Source organism: Synchiropus splendidus, chromosome 2 (assembly GCF_027744825.2).
Source record: "Synchiropus splendidus isolate RoL2022-P1 chromosome 2, RoL_Sspl_1.0, whole genome shotgun sequence".
In the NCBI taxonomy this organism is placed as follows: domain Eukaryota; kingdom Metazoa; phylum Chordata; class Actinopteri; order Syngnathiformes; family Callionymidae; genus Synchiropus; species Synchiropus splendidus.
In genome coordinates this window covers 23,972,663-23,992,764 of record NC_071335.1, presented here as the reverse complement: position 1 = coordinate 23,992,764, position 20,102 = coordinate 23,972,663, and the positions used below count along the sequence as shown (strand labels likewise).

The window sequence follows — 20,102 nt, the reverse complement described above, 5'->3', positions numbered from 1 at the left end:
ACTTCCTCACGTCTTCATGTTGGCTTGACAGAGTTCAAATGAATCAAAGCCAGCTAATGTGTGTGTGGGTGTAATTTGGTGTAGAATACACGCAGGACGTGCTCGGCTGTCGCTGCCTAATGAGGTGCATTACTTGACCAGTTTGAGGCTTTTATTTGCCGATCAGACATGTTACATGTGCAAATAGGCTCTTCATGGAGTGGAAAGAACACTTTGCGCTCCATTAGCGCCGCACAAAGCCGTAATCGTCTTTGTTTAGATAGGCTAAATAAAGCATATCATTACACGCTGCTGGGTGCTAAGTGCTGTTTTAAAGGGCCATAAATTCAATTAGACATTGTTTAATGCCGCCCCAAGACCATGAGGGTGCGCTGACGCACGTGATCAGTGAAAGGGTCACGTCGGCCGTTTTTAAGAATTATTACGGAGGATTTACATTTATATTGTCGTCTTAATAGCAGATCCCCAACAGTCAGGGTCTCAGATGCTTCAAAGACCACGTCATGTGTCTCACACTGCTGCTCATTTATGGAATAGAATATGTTGAAAGGGTATGAAATGCAAGCGATAGCCAAAATTTCACTCTGACAATTTTAGCATTTCTGTCTGATATTGAGGATGTGTAGTTGACCCCTGACCCTCTCCAAACCCTTCTGAGATGTGGCATTGCCTCAGCTGTGTGCTTTCTCAGTGGAGCGGCGGTGACGAATGGCCCCCCACACCAGTTCTGCTCAGGTAGGCTGGTGGTATTAGGGGCTGAGCAGTGACAATAGCATCTGACCCAGCCTGCTTCTGGAGCATAGGCCAGGCAGGACCGTGACTTCACTGGAATCTGCCTTGCCACTAAAGCAGGCTGAGCTCAAATGCAATTCTCACACAGCTCTTACTGTATAGTGAGTAACCCAACGAAAGATTTCCTTAAAACAAGACTTCGAATGTTCCCTGACCCGTAGATTAGGACATTTTTAAGCATGATGACGGATGATAACATCCCATGCGATATTGATGACGCCGGTGTCCCAGTTCCTACCGAATCTTACCAAAAGCACAATCGATGGTTAGGCCACTTATTCTGTTTTTAGAGGAAGGTACAAGCCACTCAGTGAAACCCATTCTGAATGTACATGGATGAGAAAAGATGAGGAGTCATGTCCTCGAAATGATATTTTTCTTCTTGTTTATAGGGTAAATCTAAAAAAAAAATCGCAGTCTTGTCATCAGAAATGTTAGCTGTGTGCTAACTAACGGTTTAGCAGCCGCCACAGAAAATGCTAAAGAGGTCTTGACAACTCCTGGGGATTGTGTAAGTGTGGGCCAAGGGTTTATGTGCGAGAGTGCGCTAGCTATGGCGTTTGAAGGGGGGCGGTAACGGGTCCCAGTGGTTGCTTGCCTGTTTTCCATCAAGAGCCCTCATCTCCTTTATCCCCTTTGTGGCGCAGGGCTCCTCGGGCAGTTCCCTCTGAGGGGGATCTAAAAAGAGCAGCTGCTGGGGAATGAGTGCCATTTCCTCCTGCTGTCACTTGCACACTGGCAACCCTTAGTCCTCCTGTCTGCCTCCACCCGCAAACCCCCTATTAATATGCATATGAACTTGTTTCTCTTAGTTCTGAACTCCAATGACAAAGTGGGAAAGCATATGTCTGAAATATTCATGATAGCGCGCAGTAATTAACCAGCAGTGAAGGGAGACCCACCATAAACTGCCTTTTTCCAGCAGTAAAAAGCACACAGTCCTCTGCTTCCTCTGTGATTCTTCGAAACAATTGTGTGTGTGTGTGTGTGTGTGTGTCGTGGAGCCACTTACCACACAAGAGCTAATGAGGCTTTATAGAAGCCGAGTTTTGTTTAGTGTGTTAACTTCAGTTAAGTGGCTCAGAGATCCTGCAGCGTGACATGAGAGTTGTTTTCCCACATTTGTGTCATTAAACATCCCTTTGTAGTCTGCTATGGCTGAACTTGTGACATTCTAAAACTAAAAATATCATTTTTTAATGATTTTTTTTGCTTCCGCTTCCATGTGAGGCCTTGCTGTGTAAGACGGAATTCAATTGTTATTATTGAACGTATGCAAACTTGTGAACCCTCTAGTCCCACCAAGTAGCCGAAAGCATTCTTTTTTTTAAATATTCCTATTCTTATTATTGTTATTACAGTTGAAGTAATATGTATTCATCTTATTCATAGAAATGTCCATGTATAAAAATGTACCTATGCATTGTAATAATTTAATAATAAATAATGTGGTAGGATAACATGGTTTCAAAGTCATTTTCTAGTTCATTTTCCACATCCTAACCCTAACTTAAATTACATTTTAAGGAAATGGTGACAGATGACTTTGCTAGATGGAGATGGATCCATGAATGATTTGAAGGAATTATCATTCACACACTCATGCACCCAGCTACAGTCAGAGCTAACTAAAATAAATAAATAAAAACCTTGGAAGATTTGATGGTATAAAATATGAAAATTAACGTTTAATTCTACACTCAAGGATTGCTTTAGTGATGGCAGTATGTGGAATATAGCCTGGTTGATTCCAGCGGTCTCCTGCAACTTCACCTCTATCTATGGCCCAGGTTCAAGTCCATGTTCCTTCTTTTAGCATGAGTCAATACATTTCATGCCGAAATTGTGCATCACAGTCAACAGCTGACCGTGGGTGTTTGCATTAAATAGAGGAAGCAATAGAGAACCATAATTTAGAATGAGAAACCTGGGAAACTGCAGTGAAAAGTGCCAACCATCACTGAGCAATTATTCAGTCAGGTTTAATGTTCTGTGTTTGGTGAAATGTGGAAGATTATTTAGACTCCAGTTAAACAGAAATGTTACAAATTGCCCCATGGTGTCCTTATTAAAGTCTATTCAGATACCGAAGTGATTATTGTGTGTGTATCTGTTTTTAGCTTTGCACTTCAGTCACCAGCTCCTGCAACTGATACGGGGAAAGCTCTTGGTTTTGCCAGTGATTGAAGCATTCTGGAGCCCATTGAGAGATTTAAACAATAAGAATCAGAGGGCAGAAGGGTGGACTGCCACCAGCAAGATTGGCGGAGAGTGATGGAGGGAGAGAAGCGGCTAGAGAGATGAGAGAGAGGGAGGCTGGGAGAGGGTTTGCTCGGGCTTGACAGCGAGGTAGATTGTATCTGACACAGAACCCAGAGATGAAAGCAGAGCGGACAGCTGGCCCACTGCACTCAGCAGACTCCATGCAGTTGTACTCACCTCGCCACGCTGGTTACCCCCTCCCTACCTTCCCTTCTTCACCCGCACCCCCCTCCCTTCACTCCTCTTTCTTTCCACATCCAATCTCCTCCTGTTTATATTCTCTCTTGATGGCTCCTCGGGGGTGCGTCCACCACTTTCCACTTGAGGATCATCTCTGCTCTCTGGACTCTGTCTGTCCCCGGCTGGCCCCCATCTGGAGGAGCAGTGGTCCGGAGTTCACTCTTGTCTTCCTCTCCGCCCGCTGCCTGTCATCTCACAGCCCACTCAGTGCCACACTAGCTTGTTTTGTCAATAATCATTTATTTGTTGGGGGAATGGAAGCAGCCATTACATCTGACCTCCCTGTTTCATCAATTATGGATAGATTATTGGATGTGAACATCTGCAAGAGCTTGCTGTTGGACTCACCTCCTGGCAGGGATTAAATAAAGTGTTAAACTGTTGTTTATTGTCAGGCCAAAACTCTACTGGGAAGCTGGAGGATTTTTACAAGCCCACAGCAAGATAAAAAAGCATCCATCAACAAGACACGTGGAATAGTTTCAGAGTCAAGATGCGGGTCATGTATTATTTACTCTTATTAGCGCTTGTTAGAGCACATGTGGTTAGCACTTCTGACAGGGTGGAACTGTTTTCCTTTTTGTTATGTGAAAACAGACCTGTGGACAATCCTTTCCATCATCTTCCAACAAAGACACATCTTAAAACCCTGTTGGGTGATTTGTATTTCAGACATGCCAAATAAATGTTTAACACATGAATCACAGCAATCCCCCTGGCACTGCGCTGGAGAGTGTGATGGAAAATCTGGCTAAATAAGGATTAGGGCGAAGTCGGACCTGCCACGTCTGCTTGATAATGTTGGAGAAAATATCTTTTCCTGGTGCTCTAGTGTGAATTGTGTCACTGAGAAATCACTTGCTCGCAGTCGATTTGTTGAACGATGCTAACAGAAGCTTTGGTGCTTTCTGATTTACTGGATTGGGTTTCTAAGAATGTCAACCACTTCCAAGTTCTTAGAGAATGGAACTCCCGAGTGCAGCATGGAGGAAAATTTGGAAGAGAGAATTTAACCCTAATCCGGGTTGTGAATGACGGTCATCTGCACCACCACTGTCAAGTTCTAAAAGTGATGCACAAGCCCGGACTCACTGGAAAATAACTCTTAGTTGGAAAGGCTCTGGTGTGTGCACTTTACATCTTTTTTGATACCCACTATGTTGTTGCTGATGATCTTTCTCCTGCTTTCGTCCATGATGTCCAGTGTTGACAAGGCAGTAATCTCCCATCCACTCCTGTATTTTCTCCTCCAGCGACTTTGCTTTTCTGTTCATCTGCCAGTCACTTCTCCATGATGGACAAGATTATCTTTTTCCTCTTGCTTGTCGCCACAGTTGCCCGTCAGCCTCCTCCATCTTTACATATCACTTTATCAATGTCCCTAGTCACACCTGTCCTCTTGGTGTTCTCATCCATGAAACTCACTGTTTGTCTGTCTTGTATGTTGGTTGTTAAACATAAACAAGTAAAGATTTTGTACTTCATTATTCATCAGACCTTTCTGATTTATGATCATATTTAGGTGTCGCATCCCTCCCCGAAAAATCTATTGTTAGTAAACTAGCTGGGACCATAATATCTTATGGTCTTTATTTTTATCACTCTGCTGGGGAGCGAGCAGCCTGGAGGTTCGCTGCTTCAAACTGAAGAGTATCTAGAGGTGGTACAGTATTGATTTTAATGCAGCTCTTCAGAAACGTGTTCATGATCAATTTGATCTTTTATAAATGTTGTCAATCAAAGTTAAACTCACCCCACACAAATACATCCACTGTACAACTGCGTGTTGTTTTTTTTCAATTTTAAAAGGTGATAATATTTGGAACCATGAAATCAACAGTCGTCCTGAATCCAATAATTATAGAGCAAAGTTACGGAAAACCCACTTTGGCGCTGTCTCTGGTGCTAACAATGAATTCATGCCAGTGTTCAGCTCATGAAGGAAATCAGCACCATAGAAGTGACCTTCTTGAAAAAAAAAATGAAATTCCAACCTCACCTAGACTCCTTCAAACACCCTCTTTATATTTAAGAATTTTAGTTGGTGGAATCTACAAACAAATATCAGTCTTATTTTTTTATCGAAGAGTTGATGCGTTCTAAAAGGCGTAATTACTGACAATAGATCTCAGAATGAATTAAATGCACCAGAGTAACTCATACTTAAAAGGCTGTTCATTGCCCTGATTTACAAAAGTGTTTGAAAACTCTCTTTCTTTTTTAATAAACAGAAAAATTCTGTAGAAATCCCTCAACTGGCCTGCGTTTCTTAGATGTTTGTCTTGGCACAGATGACCTGAACTCAGGCTACCTTTCTCTTTCTCTTCTGCTGAATATCATCCCCTCTCTGCTGCGAAAAAGCAGTTGTTGCGCTGCCTTTTTAGTCTCCTGTCAAAGCCTCTCACTGTTCACCTTCAAGGCATCTCCTCAGCTGTCAGCAGCAGTTGTCAAACCGCCACTTAGCATTCGCATTGTTTCGCTGAAAATAAAGATATGTATTTCCAGAGCAGATCCTGAACACCAAACACGTAGCCCCAGCGTTTTTCGTTAATGTCTTTAGGTGGTTTTTGCAGTGATGTAACCTCTGTCTAACAGGAAGTTTATTTTTTTTCACAGGCTTTGAACAAAGAGCTTGAAACCCTTCTGTGTGCCAGAGAGTAGCGGGGCACTGTGCATCAAAATATCAGCGCAGGTTGAAAGGCGCAAAATAAGGTCAGTGTCACCGCACTGCATTATTAATACCCCACTGTTTGTCTCTTTGCCCGTTGAATCTGTGCACAAGAAAATGATGCCTTCTATGAAATATTGATGCAATTTCTGAGTTTTATATGTAGAAAGCAATTGAAAAAGCGAAGCATTCCACTAGTTGATATGCAGGTGAAACAAGACACGTGTTGTAAGCTGCAGGTGAGCAGGTTGTCGTCTATTGTTTGAACCAAAACATCTGTTTACTACGGGTTTATTTTTAAATCTGTAGGTACGGCTAAGATGCAACATAGTTTTACAAACATGACTCACGAAGCAGACAAAACTTGCTGGACCTTAAACAGTATTTCAAAAACGTTAGGGTTGTTTCAGTACTGACATTGCAACAATACGATCACATTTTTGCATGTAAATAAAGGCAAAATAAAAACCCAAATACCTGTTTATTTTCAGAAGTTCAGGGGACCTTTCATGTTTTTCACAGCAGTGTGAGAGTTGGCTGTAATTTCCTAGGTTTAGTTGCAGGTCATCTTCTCTCTGCTTCAAGTCATGTTTGCAAGACAAAGGCCATCTGCAGTGGCTAATGGCTAATAACAAAGTAACAGGTTCATGTTAACCAAAGGGACTTTTTATTCAAACCATGTTGTTGTGGACTCAGACTATGGTGAGAGGAAGAACTGTCTGAACGTGACGGGTCAGAGATGGACAGACGACAACTGAAACACTGAAAGGTTGCCTTTACAAAATTTATCATGCATTTAGGTGGGTGTGAAAACGTTTAAAGATATTATTTTGTCTCTTACCGGGCGAGTATTGACGTCTCCTTACCGCTATTTTGATAGCTTCTTTCTGCAGTTCTGGATTATGTTGGCACCATTTTACCGTTTATCTACATTTGAAAATCGATGGCATTTGCAGTGAAAACCATTTTGAGGCGGACTTCCAGGCCAAAATCATCCTGCAAAGCAGCGAAATGCAGATAGTAGCCACTCAACCCTTATTCTTTAGATCACCTATTTCTTATGACCCTCTTCTTCTTTTGGTTAGAAGGACGGCCTTACATGTTCACTGGTACCGATGAAACATCCAGCTCCTCTGATACTGAAGCTGAATTTGATTCACTTTGAACTAGATTTACAGTGATTTAGCGTTATAATTGTCCAGACCCAGCTTTGTAAGCGATATATGATGATTTCAGAGTGCATGGTCTTGCATGTTCCAGAGGCGTGTCGGTGACACTTTTAAATACTGAGTGAAAAAGAACTCCTTGAAGATGATTGTTTCGTGTTCATATGTAGGAAAAAGATAGAAAGATTAGCAGACAATTTGGAGGTCACACTTGGTCACATGACCTTAAGTACGTAAAAAGTAATGATGACTCTGTTACGCTTGAGACCACCTTTTTCATACCTGAAGATTGTGCCTGCACAGATTGTAACGGTAAAGAAGTCTACGCCGCCACTGACTCACATTTGCCCTTCCCTCTTTTGTCTAGCTAATGATGCCAAATACCACAGCACCCTGCCTGCATTCTGCCACACACACACACACACACACACACACACACACACACACACACACACACACACACACACACAGACAGAAGCACAAAAGCAGAGAATGTTGAGAGCGCTCTAATGATCAACACGCTGCTGTGTCTTTATCATCGCAGCCAGCCACTGTCTCTGACTCGTGTGCCGCTTAAGTGATTGTAAATCATCCGGCGGTAATGGCCGAGATTAGCATACTATCAAAAAGCTTTCTTCACGCGTGATGCAGTAACATCTCCCGGCCCTAAGTGTTTTATGGTGCGCGAGACCGTATCATGGCGTGTCATTAACAATGTACGGCGGCCAGGCGGGCAGCCGCGCTTGGACTGCTGCTGTTAGTGTTGCTGGATGTGTTAGGAAGATGCCGGCCTGGACTGTAGCCCATTACTGGCGCTGCCTGTCAGGAGCCATTAGGCATATGCTTCTTGATTAATGCCCTAAGTGACGGTGTGAGTACCACTCTGAGACCAGCACAGGGGAACAGGAGGAGAGCAGTCCGACTAATCGAGCACGGAGGCGTCAGATACGCTGGTTGTGAATACGTACTGACAACGAATGAGCCCGCCGTGTTTATTTCTTCATCACGCTGAATTGTTTGATTTCTTTTTCTTCTTTTTAAGGGGGTCCTTCTTTGAGAGAAGATCCTAGGTTTCCTCCCTCCCCCCCAACTCTCACCGCCTGCTATTGTGACCCATGAATTATTGATTAACTCTGGTAATAGAAAAGATATAACTGCAGTGTGCTTTGACCTGCCGCTTCTGTGGAGGATAAGTGTAAATGTCATAAAGTTATGCATATGCATGCAGATGATGACATAAGATTTTTGCAAAATTGGATGACCTGTCCACACCGATCGGGGTATTTCACACTAGGGATGTTTGAGCCTTCTGGATTTCGGAGGTGTAATCCGTGTATTTCTGCAATTTAAATATTTTCCACTGAGGCGGAGGAAAACTGAACGATCTTCATGCTAAATATACGAAATGATCTTTGCAAAGTGTGTGAGATATGAGGGCTCTGGGGCATGCATGTCGGAGTAACCACCTACTTTCAGTCGTTCCCCTGTTGCAAATTTTCAAAACTCTCTGCTGAATCGTTTGTTTCCATTACTGTGGAATGCTGTGCGTCATGGTGATGTCAGCTTCCACATTTAAAAATGTTCTGGCTCAGATTGCCGTTGGTGTTTTGGGTTAGAGGTTTTAGGTTTCATACAAAATGCATTTCTCACGTCACTGACTTACTGTGGCATCATTGGCCGTGACATTATAGTGGGATGTTTTCCAACTGTGGAAGTTCTGTTGTGACTGGAAGAACAAGGGCTTGGTTTATACGGGGCTGGCTCTGTAAAGAGCTGAAGCAGTGTTTAAGTTTTTTTTTTAAACATTTTCTGCTTTATCATCTCCGCCAAGGACATTGTGTTATTGCCTACGTTTACCTGTCTCACTCGTCTGACTTCAGGGATTCAGAAGCAGCTTAGTGGTCAACTGGAAAGGAAAGTATTCGGTTGCCATGGCTGTCATGAGCCCAAAGTCACTGATATTTCAAATACTACTCTCATTGTATAACTAAAATAAGTATTCTGAATTTAGCTGTTAGTCATTACAAGGTCACATGGTCATTCAAAAGATCTGGGGAAAATGTAAATAAAAAATTATTTTGAACTTGACCATTTACACTTAACATTCAACAGTGAAATAGCCGTTGTATGGAGCGCGATTCTCCCAAAATAGACATTGACCAGAGGATTGCCATCAAAAAATGGACTTCCATCTGATAAATATTGTGCTGCACCAACTACTGTTCAGAGTTAGATTGGAATTATCATGTCTGCCTCCTCATTTTCAATTGTTATTGAGTAAAGATAATCCACTGATAGCACTGTGATCTATGAACAGACTCTTACTTACTGGAGTCTGTTCTCAGAAATCATCCTAGGCGTCATTCTGGTGATTATTTTTATCTGACGAAAAATACGCTGAAACATGCACCTACAACATCGATTATACTACAAGCAGCCAGTTCATTTAAAAAAGTTGATTTTTACCACACATCCAAATCCTAACCACAACACAGCGAATCATTCTATTTTGTCTGCCACCTGTGCAACAAGTTATTTTCCAGAGCGAAGAGGCCCATGTGTTCTTAACCCACCTTCAATTGAATCCATCTGCCCAGGTTGTACCTCTCTCTGATGATCTTACCTTCCGCAGCGGATCAATAAATGAAACGCTACGTTTAAACTGAATCAAATTTTCCAGTTGTTGGCGTTAGGCTTTCATCCGCGACAAGCAGCGGCACAACTCACTCTTTGCCTTATCGTATATACAATTAAACGCCCCAGTAACTTGCACGTTTTCATTAGATTGGACCTGCAGGGATGTCACTGTAGGTTTCGCCCCCATCCTCAGCGCTAAAGAGGTGACCAGCCACCGTAATTGCATGATGCTGTGTTTACATTTATTCATGAAACAGGGCACCGCCTTCTCATCCACATTTCCACCTGTCACCCATCCCCTTTGCTGTGTCAAGAGAGCCCCCCCCACTCCCCAATATACAATATCAAACTCCAGGCTACAAGCACTAATCAGCTCCTCCTTTACTGCCTGTGTGCTCCCTGCATTAGATTCACCAGCAGTCTGAGCAAATGATTGCACCAAAATCTATGTGCACTCACCCACATCCTTTATTGATTACTTCAAGAGCAAACAGTCGGCTGAGTGAGATATACATAATTGGAGGGTTGTCAGGGGAGCCGCGATAACCGCCATCTTATTTTCAATCCACTGCAAAGATGTGACATGATAGATGGTGTAGATCTAAAGGATCACGAACCTGTCGGCTGAGAACATCATCCACAGATCAGGTGATTGTTTTTTACTTGGTAGTTTGGTGCGTTGCACTACAATATGAAAGTGGGTATGCGACACATTTGGGGTGTTGCACTACTGACCCGTTCGAGGCTACTTCAGTTGCATCAAACCCCGAAGTTCCGAACTCGCAGTGCCGTACCTAATGACTGCCTTGTTGAATGTGACTTGAGAAGCAAGAGGAAGTTAGGCCTGTCACTGTAACAAATTTTACTGGTCGGACAAATTATTATTATTATTATTTATTAACCATTAATGTCATGATAATGAATAAAAAATGATACACGTACACTCTTTAAAATGTAATGTATTTTACCATTGTTGTCGAAATGTCTTTTAAAGAAATTTTTAATATTTAGAAAAAAATGAAATACAATGGAAAATGCATTTATATTCTAAGTTGAAGTGAATCAAACTGCTCTATTGGTTGTGGTTGAGTCGTGCGATTGTTGTAGTTGACAATGGTGGTAAGTAGGGATTCTCCGATCAGGTTTTTTGCAGCCGATCAGCCAGAGTGCCGATCACCACTGATAACGATCACGTGTATTGATAGTTAATTTGTAACCAAAATGATGAGACCTCCTGAGAACATGATGTGAAAACATCAACCATTAAATCATTTTAATTCAGACACATTTTAATATACTTCTTCAAGGAGGCAAAAAATATAGAATTATGTCAAAAGGACAACTGAAGAAGATTTAATTTGGTGTGAGACGTCGCAGTTTGGTGAATCTCTTTGTCGACTTTGTAATGTCAGTGAAATATTGACATACTTGCCGCTTGTAGCGGGACTCTGAGACAGAGAGCACTGCATTTATGAAAGTTTCCAAGGACGTTTCATGGCTAACAAACGTTGCACCCATCTCCAGAATGGCGACTGACTGTTGTTTCCGTCACTGCATTTCTTGGGCAATTAGCTTAGCGTTCCAAATGTCGCTAAGCGCTAGCTGACCTACCAGCCTGCTGCTGAGGAACGAGCAGTCTCACTTTCATGAGCCCGGAAAACTCTTCGCACTCCGTCAAGTGTTGCCGCTTTAAATGGCGTGTTTAATTTGAAGGCGCTATCCCAGCATTTTCACGTGCATGTGCTACAGGATGCAAACTTTACATGACAGATTGAAAGAATCTCAACAGCAGACATGCCGCTGCCAAATGAAATGGGAGGAGCAGGCTTCATCAGAGTGCCGGCTGTCACACGTGAGCGGTTGTTGTGATCAGCAGTGACAGGTAGTGATCTGCATTCACCGTTCACGCTGAAATCGGCCGATCGGTGACCGATCGATTGGAGCATCCCTAGTGGTAAGGGCTGCAACTGGCCCTGGTGACATGCCTGCCGTTGGCAATTTAGGGCTTTGCCACATGTTGCCATCCATATCGGCACAGGGCCTTTCGTCCACACACAACTGCCATAGTCAGTCAGTGTGACCACAACTTCTTGGGTCTCATTGTGGATTGATTTGTCGTTTGTCCAGTCAAACCTCAACCTCAGTGAGTTTTAGATTGGACCACTCCAGTAAATGTTGCTGTAAAAGCTTCTACTTACAGCAGGAAAATTCCAACTGAATAAAGGAGACATTCTTGGAGGGAAAATTCTTTCTGCTTGTTGAGATGAAAATAAAGCATTTATTAAATTAGGAGTACAAATACGACTAGAACTGTTTGCGTAATTAATCTTGCAGATTGCCCACAACTGATGCAATAACACTTTGGTTTGCCATATCAAAGCCTTCTCCCTCGGCTTCTGCGCTAACAAAATGCAGAGTCACAGTGAGAAATAATAAGACTCTAATCATGGCTAAAGTCAACACTGCTCTCTGCCGAAAAGCAAAAAGACATCCTTAAAGTTTGTATTTTAGTAATGAAAAGTAAACAGTGGCCGCTGCAATTACCTGACCCGTGACACTGAGGTGATGAAAGGTCCCAACAGAATCTCAGCTGAGCCCCGTCTCGGCAGTCGTAATGGATTCAGCCGCACAAATGTTACAGGCACAGATGTGTAATAACTCCATCAAGCTCACGTCTCTTGTGATTCCACAAGGTTATACAAACACAGAAACACCTGCTGGAATTTCACATTTTGCTCCCCTTCTTCTATTCCCGCGGATAATTCCATGAGCTGGAGGTTAGCCCCACTGTTTGTGTTTGTCGAGTAATCATACACCTCTACAAGGTAAACCTCCTGTGCTACAAAATCGTCTGCTTAAACGGATTCTTCAGTACAGAGGCTGACTTTGGTTGGGAGTTTGGCTGGAGATGAAAGCGGGACCAAAACAAAATCCATATTTAATGGTGAATCCCCTCGTGGTCGTGTAGTCTTTCATGCCATCAGAGAAGAGACAAGAAAGAAGCATGTCTTCTCTTGACCCCAGCAGCTTGGTATATCAAATAAGCTATTTACACAGACAATCTGATGTGTGATGGGGGTTTGATGACATGATTGTTTCTCCAAGTTCACCTGCAGCTAAGGTAGTATCCAGTAAATTCATGCAGCCCCTGAAGTTCTCTCTTTTTCAACAGGTGTGCTATCTTTCCTTTTGGAGTTTTGGATACTGACTTTGAAGAATAAACCGTCATGGGAGTGTTCGATATGTTTTGAGTTTATAATCACATGGTAATGTGAAAAAATAAGGCCTCCCTCTCCCGTAATACTTCCTCATGGGGGTGAACTGTGTTCCTAAGCCAGTACAGTGGTTTTTGAACGTCCCGTCCTTCGAACATATTGGAGTTCGAACAAAAATCTCGAGATTTTTTTGCTTCGGGTTTCGAACAAAAATCCAGGACTCGAACGCCCCCGAAAAAAGCCGGTATGCAGACGTGTGCCGCTACATTTACTGACTGTTTTTCTTGATATTGAGGTGTAAAACCTTTCCTGTCTCCGCACTGGACCGTGGTAGAGTGTCACAGGGGAGGTGCTGGAGCGCTCACTCCAGGGTTTGATGTCCTGTTGTGGGCTGGAGCTGGGACAGGGATGAGGCGAGTCTGGGACAGAGCGTGACTTGGTTTATGACTTTGTCACAGCCAAACTGCACAGAAGCGCACATTCAGAGCTGGACACGCACCGGGCACCTCTTCACTTCTGGAGAGACGTCACTCACTCGGCAACCCCTCCCACATGCAGCGGCCACACACATAGAGGAACAGCGCACCTGCAGCAGACACTCTACATTCACTCCTACAAAAGACTATTTTAAGGCTTGGAACGCATTATTGCTTTTTTCATTCATTGTGATGGGAAAAATCCAATTCAGATTTCCAACAAATCGCTTCTCGAATGGCCGTCTGGAACGGATTGTGGTCGAGAACCACTGTATTTAGATGCTTCCTTCCGGGTTGGAAGCCTACAAAACACCGAGCCTGGGACGGTAGGCTTTTGACCTGATAAGATTCCATTGCAAAAAAAAAAAATATGTATATAAAGAGTATTATTTACTCTACATAAAACAGTTTATATACAAAACAATGAGCGATAAACCGTCTGTCAGTAAATGTTGAGGCTTAATTGTTTCAGTGATTGAGGAGCAAATGACTAACATCCAGCTAATTTCATCACAGTTCTACACCCCACTACGAAGCTCGATCGGAGAGTGGCAACACTGAGTAGCAGTCAGCAGAATGCTAACCATGTTAGTATGATTCTGAAGTTTAAAACCATGCCATTGTTGCCCGTCAAAATGTAAAAAATGAAATTCAGGACGAGAATTCTGAATATTTGTATTTAATATTGTCAAGAATATTGCAAAATTGATACAAATTGTTTGCCCGCCGCCACTCTTAGGAAACACCCCCTCAGGGGCGTTCAGAAGATGACATGAGCCTGAGTCTTCTGAACTTGTTACCTTCTGTACAGTTTTGAGAGGAAGACAAAGGAAACTGCAGAGGCTACTGTGTGCTAGTCTCACTCTCCTTCCCAAGATCCCAAAAGGCATTAAGATCTCTCCTCCATCTCGGACAGGCAATACCACCTGCTCCGACTGTGACTCACAGTGTTGGACCGTAGTCTATCCGCTTCTCACGCGCTTCACGTTTGACTCCAAAACCTTCAGAACCGTGGGTGGGCTCGCCTCTTGCTCATGCTGTGGGGATGAAATCCAAGTCAAGTTTGAAGGCCTCTGTGATTCAAACCCTGTGGTTTCACACTGCACTTGTAATTGACATAGTCATATGTAAAAGCATGATTTCAGATGACCACTGATCATGTTACCGGCGCTGAACTTTTGAATCTCGAAGCCCTCGTGATGATGGTCAGTGTCCAGCCGTCCCAGAATAGCTGCTCCCATGTCCTCCTGTCAAGAGTGCAGCACACCTCCACACCTCTGGCCTCCACACATCTCTGCACTCTCGGCTAATGACTTGTAGCCAACAAATACCTGAGACTCTCAGGTGGCTTCCTCCATCCAGCCGCAGCGAGATGATGAAAAGGCTCACATAAAATAAACTGACAGTTGCAACTCATTGCGAGGTGCAGGCAGCACTGTTGGAGCAGCTGAGACCCCGGGATCCCGGCGCTGCTTCTCTTTTTTTAACCTTCACCCCCTCCATCCTCCTTCGACCTCCTCCTGCGTGTTCTCTGTGTGTGCGCTCGCCGGGCTGGTGTCACCGTCGAATCGCGCTGGAAAAACTTTGACTATTATGAAGCGCGTAGAAACCGGGAGCGGAGAATCTCGCTCCGCTGAGCGGCGGCAGACTAACTAATGGGGGTGAAATTAGATCCCCCGTCCACTGTTCTCTAATTAAAGCCTGTTCCTGCCTCTTTTTCTCAGTCCATTAAGCAGAAAGTGTGACCACCCCTCTCTCGCCTGCACACATGACACACTCCAATCAATACACTCCCACTGGCTGCCTCACTTGGTGCCTCAAATGAATAGATTGCAGAGGACTATTATGTCTAATTGAATTTTGCCAAAGACACCACGCAGAGTCCCAGACTTTGTGCAACGCTGAAGCAAAAAGACTCTTCTGATGAGTAGAATTGTAAAACATCTGGCTGTTTGAATCATGAAATGAAAATTTGAGTGCAAGTTAACGTCGGATATATGCTGTGTTGATTTCTTTCTTTTAGTATTATCACAATAATAATTATTATTATTACAAAAGAATTTAGTTAACAGAATTATTATTGTGAGAATGTGTCTGTATTTTTTATGAGTGAAATTACACATTGACTATCACTTTTATTATTGAAGCAAATTTACATTAAAAAGTATTGTTAATAAAAGGTTATTAAATAAGCAGAACGCATGATATATTATCATACATTTACACCAAACAGAAAACCGTTATTCCAACATGAGGTTGAGGGGTGTCCTTTTTTTCTTTCTTTGAGAAAGAAAAATTAAATCCATTAAACTGTATATGCTAGCGATGTATTTTATTTGACTTCTTTTCAGCCCACGACAATGTGCTGCATGGCTGGTTTCTTTAGTGCAACACAGCACTGTTGAGTTTCGCACACACATCCACACACATCCACCTCTCCTCTTAACCCTGCAACACAAAGGTTTACATTAGCACATCAGGCCCCAGGAGAGAGTGGTCCCGTGGCTGGTGGCTGTGGGGGTTCAGCTGAGTGGGGGAGGCTGGCAGATGGTTCAGTGGTATGTCTGATGATGGACAGACTGACAGATAGTGCTGACTTGTTATTCTTCTGTCATTTTGTCTGGAGAGTTTTTCATGCTGAGGTCACTTTGCATACAGTCTGTTGCCTTCAACTCTCATTCCTTTGGTGACTCCTAATCATGGATTAAAAAAATTGAGTGATGTGAGACATTTCCTTTATGAGAAAGCACCATTTTTTTATGTTTAAAATAATCTTAATGTGGACCCTTTTTTTCTCCCTCAGCCAACAGATGTCACAGATATATCTGAGCAATACATTATCATTCTGATCTTCACAGTAGCTTCAAATATTCATAATTTGGTTTTTGAGCTCTTATGGTGTTATAAACAATAACTCACTATGCACAAGAACCTCAAGATACAATGAGCCTCACAATACTTGGGTCACAATACGATAATGTCACTGTATATCACAATATTATGATACATATATTGCAATATTATACACAACTAACTCCAGAAAACATTATTGAAATAGTTTTTAATTTTTGTTTGCTTTTGGGAGTAGCGCTTCGGCGCCATCTACAGCAGTGGAGGTGCAGAAGTGGCCATTTACGTTGGCCAAAATATGGATTTTACTCATTTTTATCAAACATAAATATATCAATATCTGAGGTCAAAGTATCATGAGACATTGCAGCATAGAGATTCTCACACTTCCATTTAAGAGAATGTTAGGAACCAAAAATCACAATTTGATGGGATATGATGAAGTTTCTCATTCTGAAAACATTGCCATATTCATCAAGAATCATTTGTCTAATTCGGATGTCTTATTTGGATTCACGTAGAAATCGTCATGAGGAAAGAACTCATTGCAGGTGTCACTCCTCTGGTTCAAAAAGCTTTTTAATTCAGTCCGAATCCATTGAGCAAATGTGTTCCATCAATTTATTATTGAAACATCCATGTCCTCCATTGAGCCTGTGATCATCTCATTGTGCGGCTTCAATGACCACCGCCGCTCTTGCCGTGCCCATTAGCACGGCGGCTCAAAGCAGGTGCCAAGGCTAATATTTAGCTAACAATTAATATTTAATAGCAATCCTGCGCTGGCTCCTTTCCTAAGGTCCAGTGGATACCATTAAACCTCAGCCCATAGAAACACCGTTATTACACGTTCTTGAATATAAAAGAGATTAATAATTTAGCAAGAGCCAACAAATTAGGACCATCATTAAAAAAACAGGCTTGAAACCATTCTGCGCGAAACCAGCCCAGTTCAAGGTAATGCCAAGGCTCTCTTGATAAAGAATTACTGCATTAATTTGGCAAAGTGAACTTATTGCTCTGACTCCCTTGAAGAGGTCCCTGGAGCATTCGGAGTGGAGGAGTGGAACCATGGCGTTCATGCAGGATTTATTTCCTGTCCGTCCGTTTCGGTTTGAAGGGATCATTTCAAGTAGTGAACGGCGAGTGCCCTCGGTCTTAGGAGTATTGGGACACACTACATTGACAAGTGAATGCGCAAAACCCAGTGTTAGGGTCAAAATTAGTGTTACGGTGAGAAATGGGACACTGCCTTATATTCAGTTACATTTCAGTCGGAAGAACATGCCCAAGTGTGAAAGTGGTTGATTTCCAAAGGGTCTCATCCACAGTCTGTAACTGGCCGGTCAAAGTCTGGTTGAGATATTCCAGCTCTTTAAGGCAGTGTTACGGTGATCTGCGGTCTGTTTATAAGTCATATAGTTTGAGATTATTATGGAATTATTGCTCAATGATACAAAAAAATGACGTGGCAACTGAATCTAGATTAGGAATGATTATTAAGGTTTGTTCTTTTTGGACAGAACCAAAGATCCCTGCCAGGACTTGCAGTGGGTATCTGCTGGGGTTCATATCACATTATATGTTGGCTGCAGCTTTTATCCACAGTAACACATGGAAGCACATTCAGGGAACAGAAATAAGATGGTTTTATCAATATGGCAGTGTGTATCGTACTACATCACAGAAAAGCATCGGACGAAAATAAGACCAAAATAAAAAGGTGTTCTACCATCAGGTCCATGGATATCAGGACACAAGTCTCATTCCTTTAGCTCTAAACACCACCACAATGAAGTTTAAATGAAGACGACATGAAATACAGCGAGAGAGGAAACTCTCGATTCAGTTGTATCACGTAATGTGTCAACAAGATCTCTTCAAAGGGTCTGCGTCATCATAGGAGGCAAAAGTCATTCATTTGAAGTTTCATTTACTCATAAAAAAAATGAGGAAAATCTGATCATGACTGATGGATTTCACGTCGCTGCTCGGACACATTCTACCAGCAGACACATTTTGTACCTATGCTGGAAATAAATAGAAACCATGCAACGGTTTCATAGTGATGTTCAACCTATTGGTGTCACAGTATTGATGCTGTGGCCCCGCCCACTTTGTTAAATAAACATCCAGATAGACACATTATTTTTTTGTTCCCTCCAACGGATTGTCTTGCTCGTTCTCATGTATTGCTGTGAAAGCAGGTGTGTTCGGGGCTGTTTGGAAACCTCCTACATTAAAGTGTGTGTTCAGGACTCCCGTCCAATTCCCACTGAGCAAACACTGGAGCTGGTGCAGACGGAGCTGCAGCGGCTCGTGCAGCCGAGCTCGCCTGTTGCTGGAGGCGCTGTTGCTTTGCTTGTGTGATATTACCATTTACCAGCCGTTTTGAATTTTATTTGAGCTCGGATGAAAAGATCAGGAAAAAGGTGTGCGCTGGCAGTCGTATCTTAATCCCAGTTTTACCTCTTTCAACCCTCCCACATTTCATAGACATGCACGTCGAACTACTTGACACGCTGTTTTCATATTTCCATACCTGCATTTGCCTTGTGGGATCTAACCCCGCTCTGGAGGAGTTGACAGTAACTCCCTGAGGACTCCTTCAGTTGAAACTACACATTTGGAGTTATCTTTATACTGAAAGGGCTATTCAGGCAGATTGAATGTAGCCGTTCGGATAAAAAAGATCCAGAGAAAGAAGCAAATAAAAGAAAGCTTTTCGAGCGCTGAATATTGAAGTGTAATTTTCTCACGTGGCTATTCTGAGTGTTACTACTCGTGTATATTTTCGACCAAAAAATCCCGCCTTTTGGTAAAGCAGTCAATCTTAGTTCTAAAAGTGTTGCATCACATTTCATGTCATCTGTCGTCCTTGACATCGCCCGTACCTCAGCATCATGCAGTAAGGGCCCTTATACTTGCAACCCACCATCTTGAGGTTGTTACTGTGTTACAGAACAGAGAGAGGAGGACATCATATTTGGTTAGACAGATTGTGACCACATGCACGTGTCCTTCATGCAGATCAAAAACACAGTGGCCGTCCATTCCCCATCCTCTGACACCCGTGCACAGAGAGTGACAGGGGATGGAGGTATCTTGAAGAAGTGTTTAAACTCTATGTACATGCTTAAAAATTGACAAAACAAATGAAGATTCATTCCATTGTTATGTTTTAAAGCAGGAACTCATTAACTACTCTCAGTTTCATTTGTGATCAATAAAAATTTTTATCTACTTACATGTGAACAAACCAAAACCTTGTGAAACCATGTGATCATAGCAAAGATATTTATTTGTCATCGAAAAATTCAACCAGTAGAAGAACCAGGTGCAAGTCGTATTCATCAAATTTACTGAAGAAACAAAAATACCCTTGATGCAAATTGTTGAGAAATTTGGAAAAGCTATAAGTGAAGTGTAAATAAAAGTATGTCCATTTCAAAACTGCTTCAACAGGTGCTTTCATTAACAGTGTTTACTGTTGGGGGCGGCATCACTTTCTTTATCATTTTTTTTTCTTTTCAGGAACTTCTCCACAGTTGGTAACTGTCACAGATGTACAGCTCTCAATTCAGTGACTCACTACTGCCACCATATGTGGCTAATGTATTAAAACTGAGCGCCTCGCGGCCCTCACTGCCCAAAGGTGTAAAACAAAAACAAAACTTTTAGCGGCCCTCAAGCAGGCGATTGTGGCCCAACCAAGGGCCCCGGCCTTATGGTTAAGAATCACTGTTTTAAAGGACTGTGTCTTGATTTTCTGGAGATCCAAACCAGAGCTATCAAA

At 42.6% G+C, this 20,102-nt stretch overlaps 1 long non-coding RNA gene across 1 annotated transcript in view; it reads left to right on the top strand.

The window, feature by feature from the left end:
- Nucleotides 1–20,102, top strand: part of LOC128753688 (uncharacterized) — a 95,115-nt gene that overhangs the window by 25,897 nt on the left and 49,116 nt on the right. Inside the window, exon 3 of the long non-coding RNA XR_008413868.1 lies at nt 5,911–6,006. This is a non-coding gene — a long non-coding RNA (uncharacterized LOC128753688). The remainder of the gene's footprint in view (nt 1–5,910; nt 6,007–20,102) is intronic.